Source organism: Oryctolagus cuniculus, chromosome 14, assembly GCF_964237555.1.
Source record: "Oryctolagus cuniculus chromosome 14, mOryCun1.1, whole genome shotgun sequence".
NCBI classification, from domain to species: Eukaryota; Metazoa; Chordata; class Mammalia; order Lagomorpha; family Leporidae; genus Oryctolagus; species Oryctolagus cuniculus.
In genome coordinates, this window is record NC_091445.1 from 50,572,352 (window position 1) to 50,584,539 (window position 12,188).

The 12,188-nt window shown below is 37.1% G+C and overlaps 1 protein-coding gene and 1 pseudogene across 7 annotated transcripts in view; one reads left to right on the forward strand and one right to left on the reverse strand.

The window, feature by feature from the left end:
• The window catches only part of CDH12 (cadherin 12), a 1,101,741-nt gene that overhangs the window by 849,866 nt on the left and 239,687 nt on the right, over positions 1–12,188 (reverse strand). The window lies entirely within an intron of this gene.
• On the forward strand, positions 10,939–11,404 carry LOC100346286 (ubiquitin-ribosomal protein eL40 fusion protein-like; annotated as a pseudogene).

Below are 12,188 nucleotides of genomic sequence, written 5' to 3' on the forward strand. Positions count from 1 at the left end.
CTGCATAATCTTCCAGGGGATTCTTGGGTCTCTTACCTACATCCACTTAAAATTCCCTCCCACCTGCTGCTCACACGTGCTCAGTTTTGACTGACCTTGGACCAGTAGATTTCACTGCACATAACCTTGGTGGAGATACACAACTCTGACAAAACACACGGTGCAATGTATCCACAGGCAGTTAGTAATTTGGGGTTGCTTCTTGATAAAACTGAAAATGAAAATCACATCTCAAAATATTTAAAGTGGAACATTTATCCAATGACAAAGCTATTCAAAAATAAAACTGAGCTATGAAGAAGAACATGGAGAAACAAGATTGTCAAAAAAAATAGGAGGGTGAAATGAGGACTACGGTCTTGGATATGAAATCCCCATAACAAAAATATTAACTACCTTTTATTAACTGCTTGAAATGTACCAGGCACACTGCCAGGTTTGTTTGCAGTGCTTGCAACAGGCATTATTATTAAAAGGGTTTGTTAGTTTCCATTTTCCTTTCCTTTCACAGACTAGCTGAGATAATGAAAGGTTATGTGACTTGCTCAAGGCTTGTATAACCCTGACTCAGATGGGTGTTTTCCTTTGCCAAAGGCAATTTTCTTCCCATGCACTGCAGGACCATGCATGTGAGAGTAGGAAAGCAAAGTGATTCATGTGTTCACCTAACAATCCAAGTGGGACAGTAGGGAAGAAGGGAAAGAAGACAGAAAGCAGGGCTTTCGTAACCTGATACTTAAGGTTGTTAGAATTGTACCTACAAATCACATTAAATCTATTAAAAATTAATTTAAAATTAAATTATATAGAAATATATGAACTATCATATGGTAGTCAGGCAATTTGATATTCAACTCAATAATGTGGCATAAACTTTAAACAAAGAAATCCCTGGGATTTATTTGAAAATTTTATGACAATGCCAAAGTATGAGGAATAGCATATATCTCACATATCTCTGATGGTACAGTTTCCTGCAACCACTGTGGAAAGCATTTTTGGCATGATATAGTAAAGCTGAAGAAAATTTGTATGATAAATTCTGCACATTCTGAGAAACCTCAATTCTTCACCAGAATCATGCACAAGGCAGTTTATACCAGTTTTGTTTTAATGTATACAAAACAGATTCATTTAATCATGTGTATATCTATATCTATATATATATATATATTACCGCTTACAATGTATTTGGTTTATTTTATTACTTATATTTGTGAGTATGTTGGTAGGTGTGTTGGTGTCTACATACATGGATCAATACTGGAATTTAATGTGTGGAAATTAAATCAGAAAAGTATACATTCAGTATGTGTCTAATTACATAAATATTAAAACAAGAAAAAAAGTAAGTAAAGCATTGCTTAATGATATGTCTTCATGATAAAATAAAAAGATACACGGGAAACTCTTAATGAAATATTCAGGTTTAGTGGTTATTATGGAAAGGGGATGGGCAAGTAAAATCTCTGTTAAGAAGCCAATAGGAACTTGAAGTTTGTTTCATTTCCTAAGCTTGGAGGTGAGTATGTGCCTCTTCTTCTTCTTCTTTTTTTTATTTAAGCTACACAAAACATAACTTGTCTTTGAATGGTAGTTTGTGGTAGAATTGAATAAATAAACAATAAAGCAGTACTTGGAAATATTAGAGACATTTAAATTTTATGCTTAGAATTACCACAGTTCCCTTTACAGGAGCAAGTGCTTATCAATTCCTTACTCCTTTAGTGCACATTTGCAAGAGAATAATTAGACAGAGAACATAATTGCTGCAGGCAGGGAAAGAAAGGCTAGGTTCATTATGCACAGCATTTTTATGTCTACCAGGGTGGTTTGAGCTGGTTAACCCCTTTCATCTTGTGTACTCCAGCCATGAAAGAAAGAACAAGTGTGAGCTGATCTGGGGTAATGAAGCATCACTTTGGGCATGCTACTCCTCATGGAGACACTTGTTCAACATCAATATCTGAGGATGCTGAGAAGAAAAATGGAAGGATTTTACTGGCCATTGCAAGCGGGTTTACAAGCATAGTATCATAACCCTCTTTGAATGGGAATCTTTGCACCATGTTGTGAGTCTTTCTTGGATGAAGTGAGGTAAAAGCAAATGATCCAGGTTAACTACTTTTATTGCTAGTACTATCATTAATGTTGATATTTAATGGGTTTCAGTATTTAACATCAGAAAAATCTGCTTAGAGTAGAAAACACCAGTTATAAATCACCTTACGCAAAGGATATAAAGAAAGACATAGTCTCTTGGTATTATCAAGAGCCTCCAAGTTTGAAATATTCATACAGGATACAAAAGAGGGCTTTAAAAATCTATCTCACTCTACGTAAAACTGCAACTTGCTTATCTCTTTTAGGTCTTGACTTAAACATGGCTTTCTCAGTTCTCTCTGGTTAATTTATGATTGCAAATTGCCTCTTCCCTTGTCTAAACTCACATTTCTACATCCCTTCTGCACTTTATTTTTTTCCTATATAAAATAACATTTGGATAAATAGTACTGGATTTTTTTATGGGGTAATGGATATGTTCTAAAATTGATCATGAAGAAGGAAATATGATGCTTTTAAAAGGAGAAATTGAATTCTATGTGAATTATATCTTATTACATCAGTTTTAAAAAGAATTATGGAGAAAATCTTTCCAACTTCTTAACTCCAAGTTCGAAGCACCTAAAGGAGCTCTCTCTGCTTATAATAAAAAACAATACCAAGTAGAACTATTGCAGAATATAGTCCAAATAAGCTAGAAGGATAGAATGGTTCTGATTGACTACTGAATGCTTGTGGGATGGAATTTAAATACACAGTAAGCACAAACTAGAGAAGATTAAAATGAGCAGTATTGCAAAGGTAATGAAGACAGGATATAATAGATATTTTGAGTGAAGAGGGTAACAATGTAACAATATAGTAAGGACTTACAGTAAGCAGATAAATAAATACATTATGTAAATGAACTCCCACATTGAATTTAAAACATAATAACAATATATCACCATAGAACACAATGGTAATCAACCCTAGTGTTTTGCAGAGTTAAAATTACATACGGTATAATGTAAAAATATCTTCCTTATTGATATTCTTCACCCATTAATGTCAGAGAGTAAGTGAAGCCTATGACCAGATGCACCAGCTAAACTGTACTGTATGCTCAGAAACCAAGTCCTGAACGGCGGGGAAGGATTTTGAGTAGCTTCATCTCAGATCAACTTTCTGTTGAACATCCTCAGATTATTTCATACAGCTTCTTTTGGTTTTCAGTTCTTTTCTTGCTCATCATTTCCTTTCATTTTATTTTGATCTTAACTGAAAAATGCATTTAGAATTGAGCTAAAATTAAATATTATTAAATTTAACTTTTAGATTTCACATATCAATTACATGCCAAAGATAAGATTTTATAAGTACAAACTGGAAGCAAAATAATATTTATTCAAAATATTTGTTTGAAATGTGCAAGCATTCCTCACAAATCTATGTGTTTGTAAGCAGTAATGAGATTAGATAATTCAGATAGGAAGAGATTCCCAGGGGTCAGATTGTAAAAGATGTACATGTACAAATTAATCCAGCAGACATGTGAATCTCCCAGAGAACCAGCTAGAAGCCTCTGTCAGAGTATTAGAACTGGTGATTTTATAGTAAAAGAAGTAAGAGAGTGAGGCTGAGTGGCTGTAGGCCAAAGAAAAAGAGTGCAGCAAATATTACATTGAAATTTCATTGGGGAACACAAAACACATGAGCATGTAGTCAGCTGCTGAAACTGACAAACATCCAGAAAACACACCCTAATCACAGACACTAGAAGGAATGGTCATATTGGGAGAATGTTCCCTAATCCTATAAGTGATAAATAGCATTGTCATGTCATCATCATTCTCTTTACCAAAGCCCCATGTTCATCCTCATCTCCGTACATCCCTTCTCTGGATCACCTTGTCCAGATCCATGACTTTAAATAAATTTTAAATGTAGTACCTAATTAATATCTCCAGCCCCGAGCTCTACATTAAGTTCCAGAAGTATATAATCAGTATCATTTAAATATCATACTTTAATGGAAAAAAGGAATTAAAAATTAAATCCTTCATCACACCGTCCTTCCCATATCCTTCTTCCTACAGTCCACACAGCAATCATCATTTACAAAGTAGCTAAGAAAATAGAAAAAAAAAGCACTATTTTTATCACAAATGCCAGAATAGGTCTGTTAACATTACATTCATAACATATTCTTAATCTCCTATAATTCTTGTTACTTTTGCATTCATTGTCACCTCTCATTTGGGATATATAGAATACTCCCCTACTATAGCTACTCAGGTGTAATGGAACCCAACATTGCCAATGCTCCACAAAGAAACCAGAGCCCACATAACTGGTTAAAACACAAATTAGACCCTGTTAGAAGCCTGCTTTTAATCTTCAAATAGCTTCCTCTAACATCTTCTGGACAAAATCCAAAATCCCTTACCAGAGTCCTTGGGTAGCTGTGTCATTAGTTAACATTCTACCTATTGAAGTTTTCAGCTCACTTTATATGTTCTGCTTCATTCCATATTCCTTTTTCTTTCAACATGCTATTTGATCCAACCCTAGGGCTACTATGTACAAATGCACACATCTGTGCATGAATAATACATAAAGTTGCTGAACATTTTTATCCATTCTTTTGGTTCCAAAGATCATCAATATATTATTCTTAAGCTTTTATTTCTGTTCAATACCTCTCAAGTTCCAGAAACCAATGTTCAATTTTATAATAAGCAATTGTGCTTGAACACTTTAAAATTCAACTCAACTCGAGCCGGCGCCGTGGCTCAATAGGCTAATCCTCCACCTTGCGGCGCCGGCACACCGGGTTCTAGTCCCGGTCGGGGCGCCGGATTCTGTCCCGGTTGCCCCTCTTCCAGGCCAGCTCTCTGCTATGGCCAGGGAGTGCAGTGGAGGATGGCCCAGGTGCTTGGGCCCTGCACCCCATGGGAGGCCAGGAAAAGCACCTGGATCCTGGCTCCTGCCATCGGATCAGCGCGGTGCGCCGGCTGCAGCGGCGGCCATTGGAGGGTGAACCAACGGCAAAGGAAGACCTTTCTCTCTGTCTCTCTCACTGTCCACTCTGCCTGTCAAAAAAAAAAAAAAAAAAATTCAACTCAACTCTTGCCAAAAATTCTTTGTCTTCATTTGCCAATACCAGCATTAATTCAATAGATTATATCAATTGACCTAATCAAACAGATCATCCAGTGTTAAGTTTAACTCACAAATACATCGGAACTCCAGCTAGTTCTTTCTGTTCTAACAAGCAATGCCCTGGACAATTTAATATGATATTTTTTGGCTTAGATGCTAGTAACAGTTTCTTCAGCGGCTTAAGAAGTACTGTCATTTAATGTCTAAAACGCAAAGCCAAGGAGTGGATGTTTGGCCTAGCAGTTAAGACACCCACAATTCCTACAATGGAGTCTGACCTCCGCTGAGGGCTCTGCTCCTTTTTACAGCTTTCTTCTAATGGAGTCCCTGAGAGGCAGTGGTGAAGGCAAGATTAGGTTCCTGCCTTCCGAAAGAGAAATACGGGTTGAATGCTAGGATCTGGCCCCAGTTGACACTGTTGTGGCATTTGGGGGACAGGAATTCTCTCTCTGTGTACCTGTCTCTCAGTCTCTCTCAAATAATTAAGTGAAACTTTGAAAAGATGAAAAGATAAAATGCAGACTCCAAACTATCATTTTCTTGCAAAAAATAATTTTAATATGTGGTGTTATACTCCCTTTTTAAAACTCAAATACATTTATGGAGTATTAAAAATTTGCATTACTTAACACATGATCTTCCAAACTATATTTCACTAATACCTTTCCATATGAAATTACATACATTTCTCTTAGCAAATAAGGTTCATTTTGTATTTGTATATGTTCCCGTATCTTTCAAAAGGTCTCCTGATTTGAATTATTTTTATGTTTTTCATCCAATTACACTGAAAATCTTTAGTGTGACTTACACAATCTCCATGATCTGACATTTCCCATTGTTTATACTTAGTCTCTTCTCTCATCATAATTTCCTTCCTCCTATGACACTGATCCTTCAAAATGCTCTGAATATGAAAATGAGAATCTTAACTAAATTGCACTACCAATGTGTATCTTTTGCATGAGTTAAACACAATGACTTTGTATAAGACATTCCAGTGATGATGAAAATATCAATCACAGAGACACACAGCATTGTTTTGTACATGTCTGAAGTGTTACTGTGGTGGAAGTGAAGTCAAGTAAATGCTGAGATACCTTTTAGACTTGCACCAAAGCAAGTCAAATCTATTTTTGTTGCATATTCTAGAGTTCAGAGTAAGGACTATAGTGATGTACTTCTGTGTACATGTGAATTTTTCTCTCATAAATTTTAGTTCTTCTTTACTTAACACTTTAAGTAAAATAGTTGCATATCAATATTTTATTTTACTGAAATACTAGAGTTGTATTCTACATATTTACTCTGAGTAACTTTGTACTAAAATGGTGAGTTTTGTTATTCTTTCTTACTGTTAAGTTTATTTCAGATTAGATATCTATTTATAACAGGTTGTTCAAGAGAGACCACCTACTTCAAAAATGAATAGGCATTTTACAAAAGGCAATTTCCAAAAGGTCAGTAAGTACTTGAATATGTCTCCAACATCATTGAACCATCAAGAAAATGTTAAGTTTAAACTACAAAGAAATACTAGAATAATTTATTTTAAAGTTAAAAATGACTATCTGGGTAGTGTTGCAGTGCAGCAAGCCAAGGGTCTGGAATCACTTGGGCCTCCACCTTCTGATTCAGTATCTTTCTGAGACACCTGGGAAGCAGTAGATGATGTCCCAAGCACTTGGGTTCTTAATGACCACCTGGGATACCCAGGTATAGTTTCTGGCTCCTGGCTTTGGCATGGCCTACCCCTGACTGTCATAGACATTTGGGAATGAAAGAGAGGATGGATAATCTTTCTCTTTCTTACTTCCCTCTTTCTCTCTCACTCTGCCTTTCAAACAAATAAATAAATCTTTAGACAAATGATCATCAGTGTAAAAATATATGAGCAACAATTATATGAGCAGCAGGACATGACACATATTGCTATGGGAGTGTAATAAAAATTTACATTGTAGAAATGCTTGGCAATAGCTACTATGGCTAACAATAAGTCTAGACTATGTTTGACTCCATGATTAGAATCCTAGTCCAAATCCAAGACAAAGTAGTGCATATGTGCTCCCAAATGATATAAAAACATCCAACATGTGCTTCCATAATTGACAATGCTAAAGTAACTAAAAATGTTCATTAACAATAGACTGAATAAATGCCTTTTTATATTCTTAAACAATGGATTATAATATATGGATAAATTATTTGTAGACAAATTTATATAGTTAAAAATATTGTTAAAGTTCAAGGAAGGGGATGTATTTAGGATTCAATTAGAATGAAACTCAAAAACAGAGCAAAAACCAAAATCAAGATAGTCATTTTTTTTTTAGGGAGGAGGGTGATGTCCAAGCATTTTGAATGGCGATGAGGTGTGTTAGATGTAATAGTCATAGAATAATCTAGAAGCTGGACAAACGAGTGCATATTTACATAACAATCATCAGATGTTTATTAAGAGGTTATGAAATTTATTGTATGTAAGTGAAATTTCTATAATATCACATGACAAAAAGTCTGCAAAAACTCTTTATAGGCGCTGAAATCATTGGTTCTTATTCTGACAATTTTATATTACTACTAAAGTTCTCATGGTTTCCAGTTAATTACCATAGGTACATGAATTTTTATTGCTCTATTATTCACAGTATTATGATTTAACTAGTTCATATTTTTAAGCTAATTTGATTGGGAAATATTTCTACAGTGACATTTATCACCAACAAATGAAATATAGTTCTAAATATATTCCTAGTGACTTACAACAGAATTTCCCAAAGTGTATAATCAAATTCATTCAATATAAAGCTAACTTATAATGAAGAACAAGGAAAATAATCTGTATAAAGACAGCAATAATAATTTAAGAAAAAGAAATTTAAAAAGACTAAATTTTTTCTAATTTTTCTCTTACCCATCAAGAACAGCTTTCATATTAAAAAGAAAGAGGATATATATTACAGAGAAATCAGAATACATATCAGGTATAAAACTAAAAAAATAAACAGTGGGGGCCAGCGCTGTGGTGCAGCGGGTTAACACCCTGGCCTGAAGCGCCGGCATCCCATATGGGCACTGCTTCTGGTCCAGGCTACTCCTCTTCTGATCCAGCTCTCTGCTATAGCCTGGGAAAGCAGTGGAAGGTGGTCCAAGTCTTTGGGCCCCTGCACCCATGTGGGAGACCCAGAAGAAGTCCTGGCTTCAGATCGGCGCAGCTCCGGCCATTGTGGCCAATCTGGGAGTGAACCATTTGATGAAAGACCTCTCTTTCTCTGCCTCTCTTCTGTCTGTGTAACTCTCTGACTTTCCAATAAATAAATAAAACCTTTTAAAAAATAAAAATAAACAGTGTAAATTCATGGTGGCCAAAGAGTTTTATGAGTGTTCTATATCTTTTTTTTTTTTGACAGGCAGAGTTAGAGAGTGAGAGAGAGAGACAGAGAGAAAGGTCTTCCTTCCCTTGGTTCACTCCCCAAATGGCCGCTATGGCCGGCGCGCTGTGCTGATCTGAAGACAGGAGCCAGGTGCTTCTCCTGGCCTCCCATACGGGTGCAGGGCCAAGCACTTGGGTCATCCTCCACTGCTATCCCGGGCCACAGCAGAGAGCTGGACTGGAAGAGGAGCAACCGAGTCAGAACTAGAGCTCCAACTGGAACTAGAACCCGGGGTGTTGGTGCCGCAGGTGGAGGATTAGCCTAGTGAGCTGAGGCACCGGCCAAGTATTCGATATCTTTAAATAGATTCAAATCTCCGTCTGAAAACAACAAACAAAAATCTTAGTATTTCAGTATAATGGCAGATTTTGGCATTTACTTGTCATTAACTCATGTAGCAATCTGTGGAAACTTTTCTTTGCATCCCACTGTTTTCCTGTGGCTATTATTCCAAAGTCATGTAAATTTAGTGACTTACATAATATAAATGTATTATCTTAGAGTTTTGGAGGGCAGAAGACTAATATTGGTCTCTCTAGTTTAAATTCAAGGTATTAGGAGGCCCATGTTTCATTTTGGAGGCTCTAGAGGAAACTGTTTTCTAGATTATTCAGCTTTTGAGGAAACCCTTATTCTCTGGTTAAGGCTATGTATATATGTATATATGTATGTATGTATGTATGTATGTATCTAAAGAAAGAGATAGTGAGAGAGAGAAGTCTAATTGCTATTTCAGGACTCCAAAATGCCTCAGGTAGCGGAGGCTGTCCTGGGCCAAAACTGTGAGCTTGGAGTTCAATCCAGATATCTCAAATGGATGCTAAGAACCCAATTACTTGAACTATCAGAGCAACCTCCCAGAATTAGGCATAGTCAGCAGCTGGAACTCTGTATCAAATGCAGATATTCCAATATGGGATGCAGGGACTTAACCAGTGTCTTTTTGGTTTTTGAGGATTTATTTATTTGAGAGGCAGTTACAGAGAGAGAGAGATGTCTTCCATCTGCTATTTCACTCCTCAGATGGTCACAAAGGCTGGAGATGGACTGGTCTGAAGCAAGGGGCAGGAGTTTATTTCAAGTCTCCCATGTGGATGCAGTGGCCCAAGCACTTGGTCTACCTTCCGTGGCTTTCCCAAGTTCCTAGCAGGGAGCAGGATCAGAAGTGGAGCAGCTGGAACTTGAACTGGCACCCATAAGGGATGCTGGCACCACAAGCAGAGGCTTAACCTACTACACCACAGCACTGGCCCCAATCAGTATCTTGAATTCTAGGCTCAATGTCCACGACAGTACACTTTTAAGGAATGATACGATCAAATTGGACTCATCCAAATAACTAAGAACAATCACCCATCATGATCCTTAACTATATTAAATCTTCAAAAATAATTTGTCATGTAAGGTAGAATAGTCACACATTCTAGGAATAAGACACGAATGCTTTGGGGTTACTATTTTCCTTCAATAGTTACTAACTTTTAAGTGTCTATTCAAAGTCTAATTGATAATATCTCCATATATAAGTTTATGTGATATACACACATACATACATATAAACCATTCACACATGGGAATGAAGTTCAGATAAATATGCTGGCTGGAAATATAAACCAAAGACTCATCCTAGTAAGCTGGCATTTAAGTTGTTTAGCCTGGATGAGATCACCAACAAAGAACAGACACACAGAAAACAGAAGAGCAAATAGAGACCTGGGGTTCAAAGATCACAGAGAAGGTGTGGGAAGAGTCACAGAAGATTAAAAACCTCAGAACATGAGTAGAAGCAAAACCAAGACCTGTGGTGATGGAAGCCAAGTGAAGAATGTGAGTGAGGATGAGAACTTGTGAATTGTTTTAAGTACAGTGAAGATGACCTCTTAGAATGAACTGATGATTACAGGTAATGAAAAACTGAGGATCCTCCCAGAAGCAGTTACTATAGAGCTGCGGGGAAGCAGATTAAAAATGATTTAACATAAACATAAGGATAGAGGGATGGACATCGAAGAGCACAGATAACTCTTCAAGAGTGTTCCTGCAAATCTAGAAGAAGAATGGAGGCAGGTGATCGTGAATGAAAGAACAATGTCCTTGACCATATACAAATGTTGGGCTTTGTACCTATGTGAAGACGTGAACATCAGATGAAATCTGAGAAAGTTCATCTACAGTAAGAAACAAAACAAACTGTGTGGTACAGATGCTGACAAATTTTCAGATATGTTGATCTATCCTAACTGGTTTAATTTTTAGAATAAAGTAGTCATTGAGCGGCTCTGTGGGCACCGAGATGCAGATCTTTGTGAAGACCCTGACGGGCAAGACCATCGCCCTCCAGGTCGAGCCCAGGACATCATCGAGAATGTCAAAGCCAAGATCCAAGACAAGGAGGGCATCCCGCCTGACCAGCAGCGTCTGATTTTCGTGGGCAAACAGCTGGAGGACAGCAGCACCCTGTCGGACTACAACATCCAGAAAGAGTCCACCCTGCACCTGGTGCTGCGCCTGCGCGGCAGCATCATCGAGCCCTCGATCCACCAGCTGGCGCAGAAGTACAACTGCGACAAGATGATAAGCCGCAAGTGCTATGCCCGCCTGCACCCCCGTGCCGTCAACTGCCACAAGAAGTGCGGGCACACCAACAACCTGCGCCCCAAGAAGGTCAAATAAGGCCGCACCCGCCCGGGGGCGTGGTCTCCGCATGCCCCGCCCCCAATAAAGCTTCCCCTAGGTTACTAGAGCATAAAAAAAATAAAGTAGTCATCAAGGTAATCATCTCAGAATTATAATGGAGAATGAGGAATTGGAAATCTCAAAAGAATAGGAAAGTATGAAATGGTTTTAAAGTGAGGGAAATTATGCATGCAAACGTTAAAATACTGGTTGGCAGCATTATGTACCCAGTTGAAATTCAATAAATTTCATGACAAAGAGATCAATTTTATATGTATTCAAGAATTCAAATATTTATAGAGATATTTTAGTTCATGATAGATTTAATATGTGCTTGGAATTTCATGTGGCTTCCAAAAGAGTTCACGTTATCTTTGGCTACTATCATCAGGAATACAGATATCAAGAACAGGAGTGAAAACATACTTCATTAAGTTCAGTATCATATTTTAAGATAATGAAAAGTGAGGAAAAACTAAATAGCAGCATGCACCTGAGTGACAAGAAGACTATTTTATGTGATATATATATGCATTATATATCTGTGTGTATATATATGCATTATATATGTGTATATATCTATATACATATATAATATAATAACATTTTAAGTTCAAAAGTATTAAAAATTAGTTCACCCTGGTTCCCACAAATTAAACACTTACAGGGTTTCAAAGAGAAGAATCCAACTTAAAGAGTCCAATTTAAAATACTGAGTGAAACCTTCCCTTCCATTCAACTCAGGGAAACTGAGATTCTCCAGGGAAGGACACTAGAGTAGGAAAGTTACTTTGAACCTAGACTCAACTCTGATATATCTGCAGGAGAGACTCGCTTTCTTATTTTTCCATGTTATCTAAATCCAGC